Source organism: Canis aureus, chromosome 28 (assembly GCF_053574225.1).
Source record: "Canis aureus isolate CA01 chromosome 28, VMU_Caureus_v.1.0, whole genome shotgun sequence".
Classification (NCBI taxonomy): domain Eukaryota; kingdom Metazoa; phylum Chordata; class Mammalia; order Carnivora; family Canidae; genus Canis; species Canis aureus.
The window spans coordinates 37,283,498-37,292,789 of record NC_135638.1 but is presented as its reverse complement, the minus strand read 5'-3'; the positions used below and the strand labels follow the sequence as shown (position 1 = coordinate 37,292,789).

The window sequence follows — 9,292 nt, the reverse complement described above, 5'->3', positions numbered from 1 at the left end:
AGTCTTGAGCTTTTGAGAACATGTGTTTTGATGATGAGGAAGAGCTAGTTACAAGCCTGTGCCTCAACAGTAGTACTTAGTGACTATTCATGACAGAATTGTGAGGATGCAACAAGGAAGTTACTCAAATCAGAAGGTTGAAAGCTATCAGGAAAGCGGAGGAGGAGGAAGGGACACAACTGGGAAGGAATGTGTTTTCTTTTTTGTTTGTTTGTTTGTTTGTTTGTTTTGCAGAACCAACAGTTCCAGCCCAGGGACTGCTAAGTGTTTCAAATAAGAGCCCCTTGCAAGGTATGTCTCACCTGATAACCTGTTGTATGTACCAGTTAGAGCCAGATTGGAGCTAAGCACCTGCACAAAAGCCCCCTTCAATTTTCTAGAACTTACATTTCACTCATTATAATACCAGGATCTCCTCCTATGGGTGGAGTTTTCCGCCATTTTTGGAACACAGATGTATGAACTAGCATGCTGACATGCTAGGCACACACAATTGAATCTAAGTGCCTAAGCAATAGAATATGTGTAAGTTTCTTAATGTATATTCATATTCCCTATCTCCATCCTCATATACACCACTGAATAAAAGTTTTTTTTTTTTGTTTTGTTTTTTGTTTTTTGTTTTTACTAACCCCACAGGAGACAGCACTTTGAGAGCTATCTCACTGTCTCTTTACTTATAACAAGCAATAAGAAATTTGTTGCTTTTAACATTTCCTTGGGGGTATGTTCAATTCAATGCACTCCAAGAAGTGAACCCCTTGAGTTCAGTTATAGAATTACTTTGAAAACACAGTAGATCATATTGATTGTATAAAGACCATTGGGGAAGATAATCACACTTAAATTAGTTCAACTGTCAATTCAGTCATGTGAACTCAGCTCAGAAATGGGGAAAATAGTAGAAAGAGTATCTTTATAATCTTTGCCTTTTGTGTAGCCCTTTTCAGTATTTGGCAAATATTTGTATATCAACTATTCTTTTTCTTGTTCCACTAAATCTATAAACTCATTAGGGTTAATATGAAATTATAATAATCATGTTTTAAAAGTTTTTTGTATGTTATGATATTCTGACATCATAAAAATCTTGTAGGAACTGCTGGGATAGCCCATCTTGGAGCTAACCATTTCTTAGAGACAACAAAAGACACCCATAGAGTGTGCTTTTCATATGCAAACATCTATCCCCAGTCTATACTCCTGACCACTTCCCAAAGCCAATATTTTATCTAAATCTTTCCAGCTCCAGGTACCAGACTACTGGAGACCACCTCATAGTCCAAAACCTGCCAGAATTATCCAAATGAGACAATCCTAAACTGTTCACTCTGTTCTGTCTTGCCTTTCCTGCAGAAATCCCAATAAAGGATCTGGCCTAGGCTTTCTCCTCCCTCCACTTCTACTCCTGACCAGAACCTGGTGCTGCGCCTGTGGCCCTGTGTGGCATCAGCACACCCCCTTCTGTTGGGAAATGTAGGTAATAAATTCTTCTTTCAATGGCATTGACATCTTCATGGTGACAGTCACTTCCATAAGTTAAAATCACATGGGTACAAATGAGATAGGAATATCAGAGAGGGTGACAGAACGTGAGAGACTCCTAACTCTGGGAAACAAACAAGGGGTAGTAGAAGGGGAGGTAAGTGGGGGGATGGGGTGACTGGGTGATGGGCACTGAGGGGGGGCATTTGATGGGATGAGCACTGGGTATTATACTATGTGTTGGCAAATCAAACTCCAATAAAAAAATATACAAAAAATAAATAAATAAAGGTTTAGTGTCTCCAAAAAAAAAAAAGAGATAGTAATGTTTTTAAGAAAGCTGTGGCACGCTAGCACGTAGAGCTTAGTGATTTTGCATAAAACAATAAATACATGCAAAAATGTGTGTGTGTGTGTGTGTATGCTATGAAGCTAAGCTTACCCATATTTTATTTTAAAATTAGGAAGAGGGCAGTCCAGGTGGCTCAGCGGTTTAGCGCCGCCTTCAGCCCAGGGCGAGATCCTGGTGACCTGGGATCGAGTCCTACGTCAGGCTCCCTGCATAGAGCCTGCTTCTCCCTCTGCCTGTGTCTCTGCCTCTCTCTCTCTGTGTCTCTCATAAAGAAATAAAATCTTTAAAAAAATAAAATAAAGTTAGGAAGAATTTAGCTATATTGTCAAAGAAGGAGAACAGAAAATACAAATAAATTTGACCTATAAAGTTAGCATTTTTGAATAACACAATAGGAATAGCAGAGATTATTAAAACATAGTTGCACAGACCTTTAATACTTTCCAAGCTACTGTCAAAAGGCAAAAGAAACTAAATGCTATTGGTAAAGGTCAAACCTAGAATAGAAATTAAAGAGAAGTTGTATTTGTGTTTTATTTTAGAAAGTTTTCTCATCAAAGAGCCTCAAACCAATAGGAACTATAGCTTTGATATGAATGTGTGAAACCACCCAACTACAGGAAAAAGGATTACTCGTATTTACTTCCCAGTTGGAAATTTCAGAGGGTGTCTGTTATGAGATTATTTATCATGGAATGCTTTTGTATGAGACTTTTAAATTGGACTAACACCACCCTAAGGCCATGTTTATTCACACAAAGATTACAAATGTTTTGAAATTCACCAGTCACATTATACCTAAAGTCAGGAAACCATGTATCCTGGCATAATTATTAATACATATCCCACCTCACTTTCAAAAAGTGTGCCAATTTGGACAAAAAAATTACAACAAATTGCACATTTACCTATCTCACCTCTCTTATCCTTGGGCAGAACATTTTTAGCACATGATTAGTGGTGTATATGTATTTAAAAATGCTGTTATAAAGTGTTTACCCTAAAAGACACATGATTGGTTCTCTAAATCACCACTTAATGTAAACAGATTTTTAGTTAATTAAAAATTCTGGAATTTTGTGTTTGAAGTTTATATTAACACTGTAAGTTTATGTATCACCAATGGTCACTGAACATTATTACCATCATCAAACCTGTTTTCTTGATTTAGTTGTAGATTGACTTCAGTGCCTTTGAGCTACAATCAGATTTCATTATTTGGAAAATGCGTTGGAGGTATCTGTGAGCCTTTAGACTTCTACAGGAATTCTCCTTTCCAAAAGCAACCACTGAAAGACTTTTGTGCTCTGATATGTACTGAAGGTGAATAAACTAGCTAAGACTTTTCATAAAACATTGTGTCCTCCCACACCTCGTGGATATTGAAAATAACTGATTTTAGGGGCACCTGGGTGGCTCAGTCAGTTAAATATCCCATTCTTGATCTCAGCTCAGGCCTTGATCTCAGGGTTGTGAGTTCAAGCCCCTTGGGGGGCTCCAAGCTTGGTGTGGAGTTTACTTGAAAAAAAAAGGGAAGAACTGATTTTTGTCGTATTCAGAATATGTCTGGTTTTTAGTTTCATATTTGTCTTAAACATTCCATACTTCAACCTCAAAATAACTTTCTAAAATCCATCAGATCATGACACCTTTAGCAGGTCTTAGAATCCAGAATAAACCTGATCTCCCAGGCATGGGACAATCGCCTCAGGTTGTGTCTGTCCTTCCTCAGCCTCCTTTCCTGTTTCTCCATTCCTAGTTCTTTGCACCAGGAAAACTGACCTGGAGCAGTTGCCCAACATGGAAAATTTCAGGCTTCAGGATTTTGAGTCTTTACCATCATCTCTGAAACTCCAAAGTCATATAAGAATTTATTTTTCTGGGAATTATTACACTTAAAATTTTATTTGTTAATTTTCCTAATAAAGTGGAAAAAAATCACTTCGTTTACTCCTTTCCTCTGACTTAGAGACAATTTATTGTTATCCCATTTTCAATGTTGAGTTAAACAATGAAATTTGCTTTGAGCCTGTCCTTTGATGAATGAGCCTATCTCGTTGATACCCAGAAAGAAGACCGTAGATAGTGGCATCATCTTAGTAGAAGTGCACGTTCTCAGGTTTTACTCCAGACCTGCTGAATCCAAACTTTTGGGGGTGAGACCCAGGAATCTGGATTTGAACAAGCTCCCCAGATGATTCTAATATGCTTTAATATTGAAGAAACATCAGTTGGCCTAAAGCTCCAGAAATGTTTCTTAGTGTGGCTTTAGTTTCTATATATTGGTCATCTACAAAGGTATATCTACAAAGGCATATTGTGTGGTTGGAGGTTTCTTTTTTTTTAATAAATTTATTTTTTATTGGTGTTCAATTTACCAACATACAGAATAACACCCAGTGCTCATCCCGACAAGTGCCCCCCTCAGTGCCCATCACCCATTCACCCCCACCTCCTGCCCTCCTCCCTTTCCACCACCCCTAGTTCGTTTCCCAGAGTTAGGAGTCTTTATGTCTCCCTTTCTGATATTTCCTACTCATTTCTTCTCCCTTCCCTTATATTCCCTTTCACTATTATTTATATTCCCCAAATGAATGAGACCATATAATGTTTGTCCTTCTCCGATTGACTTACTTCACTCAGCAGAATACCCTCCAGTTCCATCCACGTTGAAGCAAATGGTGGGTATTTGTCGTTTCTAATGGCTGAGGAATATTCCATTGTATACATAGACCACATCTTCTTTATCCATTCATCTTTCGATGGACACCGAGGCTCCTTCCACACTTTGGCTATCGTGGACATTGCTGCTAGAAACATCGGGGTGCAGGTGTCCTGGCGTTTCATTGCATCTGAATCTTTGGGGTAAATCCCCAGCAGTGCAATTGCTGGGTCGTAGGGCAGGTCTATTTTTAACTCTTTGAGGAATCTCCACACAGTTTTCCAGAGTGGCTGCACCAGTTCACATTCCCACCAACAGTGTAAGAGGGTTCCCTTTTCTCCGCATCCTCTCCAACATTTGTTGTTTCCTGCCTTGTTAATTTGCCCCATTCTCACTGGTGTGAGGTGGTATCTCATTGTGGTTTTGATTTGTATTTCCCTGATGGCAAGTGATGCAGAGCATTTTCTCATGTGAAGGTTGGCCATGTCTATGTCTTCCTCTGTGAGATTTCTCTTCATGTCTTTGCCCATTTCATGATTGGATTGTTTGTTTCTTTGGTGTTGAGTTTAATAAGTTCTTTATAGATCTTGGAAACTAGCCCTTTATCTGATATGTCATTTGCAAATATCATCTCCCATTCTGTAGGTTGTCTTTTAGTTTTGTTGACTGTATCCTTTGCTGTGCAAAAGCTTCTTATCTTGATGAAGTCCCAATAGTTCATTTTTGCTTTTGTTTCTTTTGCCTTCGTGGATGTATCTTGCAAGAAGTTACTGTGGCTGAGTTCAAAAAGGGTGTTGCCTGTGTTCTCCTCTAGGATTTTGATGGAATCCTGTCTCACATTTAGATCTTTCATCCATTTTGAGTTCATCTTTGTGTATGGTGCAAGGGAGTGGTCTAGTTTTATTCTTCTGCATGTGGATGTCCAATTTTCCCAGCACCATTTATTGAAGAGACTGTCTTTCTTCCAATGGATAGTCTTTCCTCCTTTATCGAATATTAGTTGACCATAAAGTTCAGGGTCCACTTCTGGGTTCTCTATTCTGTTCCATTGATCTATGTGTCTGTTTTTGTGCCAGTACCACACTGTCTTGATGACCACAGCTTTGTAGTACAACCTGAAATCTGGCATTGTGATGCCCCCAGCTCTGGTTTTCTTTTTTAAAATTCCCCTGGCTATTCGGGGTCTTTTCTGATTCCACACAAATCTTAAAATAATTTGTTCTAACTCTCTGAATAAAGTCCATGGTATTTTGATAGGGATTGGATTAAACGTGTAAATTGCCCTGGGTAACATTGACATTTTCACAATGTTAATTCTGCCAATCCATGAGCATGGAATATTTTTCCATCTCTTTGTGTCTTCTTCAATTTCTTTCAGAAGTGTTCTATAGTTTTTAGGGTATAGATCCTTTATCTCTTTGGTTAGGTTTATTCCTAGGTATCTTATGCTTTTGGGTGCTATTGTAAATGGGATTGACTCCTGAATTTCTCTTTCTTCAGTCTCATTGTTAGTGTATAGAAATGCCATTGATTTCTGGGCACTGATTTTGTATCCTGCCACGCTACCAAATTGCTGTATGAGTTCTAGCAATCTTGGGGTAGAGTGTTTTGGGTTTTCTATGTAGAGTATCATGTCATCTGCGAAGAGGGAGAGTTTGACTTCTTCTTTGCCAATTTGAATGCCTTTGGAGGTTTCTGTGATTTGTCGTGTGTAACTAACCACCCTGACCTGCTCGTATGCAGGCAGACTAAAGAATGTTGTCAATAAGACTTGTGCTGCATAAGTGACCTCTGGAGCCCAGTTAGGTTACATCGCTGGCCTCCAGGTCAGAACTGGCCCTTCTCGTCTGGAGACCGAGAGCTATAGAATTTGCCTTGCCTCCCCTCTAGCTCTGGGCTGGGCTGGCCCCCCATGAATAGAATGTGGAAGATGGGATCCCTGGGTGGCGCAGCGGTTTGGCGCCTGCCTTTGGCCCAGGGTGTGATCCTGGAGACCCAGGATCGAATCCCATGTCGGGCTCCCGGTGCATGGAGCCTTTTTCTCGCTCTGCCTGTGTCTCTGCCTCATTATCTCTCTCTCTCTCTGTGACTATCACAAATAAATAAAAATTTAAAAAAAAATTTAGAATGTGGAAGAGGAGGCAAGCCCGTAAGGCCCAGGCTCCTTGAAGATGTAAAGATATGATAACATAGAAATGCCACTCACTCCAAACTGCATGTAGGCAAAAAATGTTTAACTTCAGACTCCATCATTTGCACTATAAATATGGCCCTTCATGGGGATGATCAGTTGGAGGTCTTACCTGAGGGGAGGATGTTCTGCCCAGGATTCTCAATCAGGACTCCAGCCTGGCTCTCTCTAAGGGGCTTCCCCAGCTGATGAAGTTGGGTGTTGTATTTGATTTGATGTAACTCTGTCTTATTCTTATTTACTGCTTACTATCTCCCTCTTCTATGTGTAGATTTCCCTTTTCTTCTTTGCATTTCTATTAGATTTTTGTAATATCAATAAAGTGTTTTTTTCTCCTTTGAAACCAAAAACACAACTGTTGTGAATCTTTTTTTTTCTTTTTTTTTTTTTTTTTTTTAGAATAAGAGGCCAACTACAGGTTAGGTAGAAACAATTACTTTATTATTACTGTTATTAAGATCACTTTAAATTGAGAGCGAGAGAGAGAAAGAGGCAAGTCTGAGAAAGTAACGATTCTTGTCTCATAATTAAGGTTTTAAATAAATCAGTGTCATGTCTGATTCGAGGTGATCAAAATTTAAGACTTGAAATCTTGTTAATCAAAGTGTGGTCCTTGAATCAAATGCATGGGCATCACCTGAGAGTTGTGAAAAATACTATATCTCACATTCCTCCCCAGGCTACTGGATCAGAATCTGCATTTTGACAAGATCCTTGAGTGGCTAGTGTGCAATTAAGGTTTGAGAGAAGAGCCAACTAGCCTACCACAGGCCCTTCATAATACACAAAGAAATCATATTTCATGAAAGTTGTAGCTGTTTACAGCCACTGCAAGAACTATGTCATATAAAGAGAGAGGAAATGTTAGTAAAGACTATATTTTAATAGTCTTACACATTCACTGGAATATATTTTAAAAATTATGTAGCTTCTGAAATACCCATTTTAAGCAATACTTCACTGTTTCCTATGGAGGGAATTTTAGGCTTTCTGGCTGTTAAGGGCGTGGAGGACTTGACAGGGTCTCAGGGAAAGCTCATGGTGCCCCATGGATGCATCATGCACTTTCAGGTGGTCATGCTGTTCCTCATGCCTAAAGGGTCCTTCTCTCCTTTTCTTGCCATTATCCTTCCTTGCCTTGGTAGAATTTCTTCCTCCTTCTACTCTAATTCTTGTAAAGACAGATGATCATAAGCTGCATGCCTGGGCTTCATGGCTTGGGTCCTTCATGGAATTGCTTTATCTGAATTGTTTTGGATTTATGAACTTGACATACTTCCAGGGACATTATAAGAAAAAGCCCCATGAGGTTCACTATTCTAAAGATGTAGCTGTATGAGTTGATCACTATTTTGCTAATGCTCTCTCCGTCAGTGGGACCCAAATGCCTAGAGTGGCATAGGGTACAGAGCAGGTCTCAGTACCAGCTGGAGATGAGGAAGCAGTGGGAATCTTGTGACACCCCTCTGTCAAACACCAGCCAAATGAAGACTCTCCTGACCAGTGAACAGCTGGAATTGGTTTAAGCAACAGTGCATGGACACATGGACTCATCTGATCCGGGGAGCAGCTTTGGTCCTTATTTTGTGTAGATACAATGACCCACCCATTGCTGATATTAAATGTAACTCTCGTTCTCGCCTTCACTTCCACACTGACTTCTTCCCCTGAGGGATTGATGTGTCTCCCTTTACTAGGTGACTGTATAAAAAAAATCAATGTTTGCTCTATTGATCATTGTGGTGGTCTTTATCTCCTCTTTATTATGAGGGTATTTTATAGCAGAAACCACAGCTTTAATCTATATACTTTGTGTACCAACCTTAATGTTCCACAGGCCCATGGAGAGAGGAAGTCCTGCAATTCTTCCTGAGTGCTGTTCGGAGAAAACTTTCTGCTCTCTTTTGAGAGATTTTGATATATTCATATTATCAGTATTAAAAGGAAGGTGAATGGGAGCTTGTTATGTGCAACACTATCCTGTGATTCACATAAACTAGTTAGTTCCTGCCATTCCATTCTATTACTGAATGATTTTTTTTTGTTTCTTCTGAATGATAGTTTTAAGTGTAGAATTATCACATCTTCATTTGAGTTTGGGATCCAGGGCTTCAAGTGGTATAGCTTATGAGATCTGCTTTTAAGGTCAGGGAGCTTCTCCAGAGTTGGAAACATCTACCTGACCTGTTTTGGGTCTCAAACTACTCTTCAGAGGAAAGTGAATGCATAGCCCTTCCTCTAGATGAAGGGGATTTAGAAGGTGTCTTCCACTGTATTTTTCAGACCACCTCAAATGTGGTTGAATTGGCCACAAACTGCATTTGCAAAGCTGGTAGCTCAGATAGAATCTCAGTTCTGTGAACTGCCAGGTAGTTGGAAAGTAGCCACAGCCAGCAATGGTGGGTAAGCCTCTGCAGGTCAAGACAGCAATGGTGGGTAAGCCCCTGCAGGTCAATAGGAACAGTTAGCCTATCAGTCACATCTCTCCAGAACTCCGAGGGCTTTAGCATTGGCAAAGCAGACGGCCAACTGGTGGCACTGCGGACAAGCAGGATCTTTAGAAAGGTGCACTGATGATTGTAGTTGCAGTCTACCTTTAGGG

The 9,292-nt window shown here is 39.8% G+C and overlaps 1 long non-coding RNA gene across 4 annotated transcripts in view; it reads left to right on the top strand.

The window, feature by feature from the left end:
• Positions 1-9,292, top strand: part of LOC144300655 (uncharacterized) — a 123,758-nt gene that overhangs the window by 55,356 nt on the left and 59,110 nt on the right. For 3 of the 4 annotated variants that reach the window (XR_013367421.1, XR_013367419.1, XR_013367420.1), the window contains exons 2-3: positions 235-291; positions 1,357-1,476. This is a non-coding gene — a long non-coding RNA (uncharacterized LOC144300655). Of the gene's footprint in view, positions 1-234; positions 292-1,356; positions 1,477-3,008; positions 4,560-9,292 lie in introns of those variants that run through there. The other variant, XR_013367422.1, reaches the window with a different exon arrangement.